Below are 3,216 nucleotides of genomic sequence, written 5' to 3'. Positions count from 1 at the left end.
CACATAAGTCTCTAGTTTCTCCTACTAGTTTTTGTTCCGTTAGGCTCTAGCTTGGTCTTACTAGTTTTCCGGGTTGTTACATTATCTCCCCCTTAGGAACATTCGTCCTCGAATGACACTTTAAACACTTTATGGAATTAAAGACTCAAGACTAGCATCCCATCATGCATGATACATCAAAATGTGCAAAACTTTAAAACCTAGGGTAGTCAAAATAAAGGCAGGATTCTCTCGTCTTTTATTTCCCTTTTTTCTGAGAGAGATGTCGTCCTTCCCGTTCCTGATGAATTGAGTCCGCCATCTATTTCATAGTAATCACGAAAAGCAAGCCCTATGTGTCACAAGCAGGCACCACGGGTTCTTTACTTTTTGGTGGGGTGGAGGGCTTTTGTGCATTATAGCACAGGCCGTGACTACCCTTTTACCTTGATTGATGCTGCATATCGCCCGCTTGTTCTATAGAAAACAAAGTGCCTATCAATTAGTTCCAAGAAAGAGGCCGGGGTATAACTAGAATTTAATTCCAATCTCGATATTGTTGGAATTGGTCTCGAAGAAGCGATTGCCCGCGAAAGCCGTAGCCCTTTAATTGCTTAGGGGAATCGGCCTTCTTTAGTCAAAGCTTTTTCTATTCTTTTGTTAACTGATTTATGTATCGGATTCCATTCACCCCACGGTTGGGAATTAATGATTGGCTCTATCTATAAAGATTTTGGATTTGTTCATAATGATCAAATTTGATCTGGTCTTGTTTCCACCTTTCCAGTCATTCTCGATACTATTTTCTTTTGATTTTCCGTTATTTAAATCGTCTGTCTCCGTCACTTGTAGTTATTTATCATTCAATGAATGACTGATAAAGGATCCATTGATATTAATCTAATCCAATTAGAATGCTTGGTACTTTGTAGTTGTACATAAGCAAAGTATTGAAAATAGTATTTACTCTTTCTATTTCTAACCATCGGGGAGATTCATCCTAGATTATTCCAGCAAATAGCAGAATCGTGGCTAGGGAACTATACTAGTGACCTACCCAATTTATTGTAAAATTTTCGCGATCAATGATTGGACCATGCAAACTAGAAATGCTTTTTCTTGGCTAAAGAAAGAGATTACTCGATCTATTTCCGTATCGCTCATGATATATATCAACACTCGGACATCTATTGCAAGTGCATATCCCACTTTTGCACAGCAGGGTTATGAAAATCCACGAGAAGCGACTGGGCGTATTGTATGTGCCAATTGCCATTTAGCTAATAAGCCCGTGGAAATTGAGGTTCCACAAGCGGTACTTCCTGATACTGTATTTGAAGCAGTTGTTCGAATTCCTTATGATATGCAACTGAAACAGGTTCTTGCTAATGGTAAAAAAGGGGGGTTGAACGTGGGGGCTTGTTCTTATTTTACCGGAGGGGGTTGAATTAGCTCCTCCCGATCGTATCTCTCCCGAGATGAAAGAAAAGATTGGCAATTTTTCTTTTAAGAGCTATCGCCCCAATAAAAAAAAGATTCTTGTGGTAGGCCCTGTCCCTGGTAAAAAATATAGTGAAATAACCTTCCCTATTCTTTCCCCGGACCCTGCTACTAAGAAGGATGTTCACTTCGAAAAATATCCTATATACATAGGCGGGAACAGGGGAACATTATGCATAATTCTAAAGGAGGAAACTTCAACTCCATCTCAAGACATGGTCAATGCAACACAAGAGATTATGAACTATATCTAACAACCCATTTATGCATGAGATTCTCATAAGTTATCATGTTCAAGGAGGAACTACCATCTCTTAGTCATAATATGCTCAACATACTCTCATGGAGTTCATATGCATTTTACTTTCAAAAAGAATTCCATTCAAGGAGGAATTCCTCAACTCCTAACTAAAACATGTCCATATATTCTTCTCATGAAGTACAATAGGCAACTCTTACTCAAAGCACCACAACATGAGGGAAACAATTCACATAAACTTATTTTCTTTCAAAACACAAGTTTTTCATGAACATGCATTATATAAAGAAGTCATGGCAACATATAAGCACATAACACAATGTTAGCTAGGCACACCATCTCCCCCTTGGGAGTGAGCCTACACAAACACTTCTACACATCATTAATCACATCGTCATAGGAAGAACTACTTTTCCCAACTATAAGAAAGCCCAACACAACATTATGGAGCAAATGTGCCATTTCATCAAAAACTTAACAAGGCATGTTCATCACATCATCTCATGAAGTTAAATATGTCATCACCATACTAAATGCACAACAACATTAGGAACATGTAAATCATGAAAAATCCATTTTATACAAAATAAGAATCTTTCAATAACATGCATAACATAAGGAAATCATGGAATTTCTAAAACACTCATGTCTCCTAAACATAAAACAAGCCCCAAAACTTAAGGTAGAACTAAATGTATAGATATAAGGTGGATCCACTAGCTAAAGACCTATGTGGGCACATAGTTAAGGGATAGGGAAATTGCTTCTAGAAACCCGACCTATTGCATTGGCGGAGGAGCTTCCATCTCATGACTTTAATTTAGATGACCCGACCTATTGCATTGACGGAAGGGACTTACCTCATTTTCCATATCCACTCGCTGCTAAGCATTATTTACCAAATTATACATAATTAGTCTTGAATTGGATTTACATGTTTGAAGGGGTATTTTACCTTCGTTCAACCCAACTCATAAAATAGCTTATACATTCAATTAGGTGAGAATTGGACTTTCAACCTTAGAATCATCATTAGTATGTGAGATTAACTTTCACACCAAGATCATATGTTCTCCTAAGAATGGACTTTCAATCAACACAATAGGATCAACATAGTTATGTACATTTCATGCATAATAATGTGTAAAGGTGCATATGAGAACTATTCTTTCAATTAACACCATTGATACATCTTAAACATGTTTATGGATGGAGTGTGTGTGTGTAATTGTCCTTGAAATGTCACAACAACAACATTATCAACGTAGACACTTTACTCTCAAAGTGTTCATAAGCATGTACATAATATCACAATCATGCATAATTCTCATATATTGCATTCAAGGATCATAGACCATGTAAATCAACACATCTAACATTCATCATAATAGACATGTATATAATCATAACTCAACTAGTTCATTCACTGCATGTATAAGCACATATACTCATATTGTAGGTCATGTGGGTAAAGTCCT

The 3,216-nt window shown here is 37.0% G+C and overlaps 1 pseudogene; it reads left to right on the top strand.

The window, feature by feature from the left end:
- The first annotated feature begins 206 nt into the window (after positions 1 to 206).
- Positions 207 to 3,216, top strand: part of LOC102603325 (cytochrome f-like) — a 25,087-nt pseudogene continuing 22,077 nt past the window's right edge.

Source organism: Solanum tuberosum, unplaced genomic scaffold (genome assembly GCF_000226075.1).
Source record: "Solanum tuberosum cultivar DM 1-3 516 R44 unplaced genomic scaffold, SolTub_3.0 scf00286, whole genome shotgun sequence".
In the NCBI taxonomy this organism is placed as follows: domain Eukaryota; kingdom Viridiplantae; phylum Streptophyta; class Magnoliopsida; order Solanales; family Solanaceae; genus Solanum; species Solanum tuberosum.
Note: the sequence above shows the minus strand (reverse complement) of the source record. Positions and strands in the feature narration are given on the sequence as shown.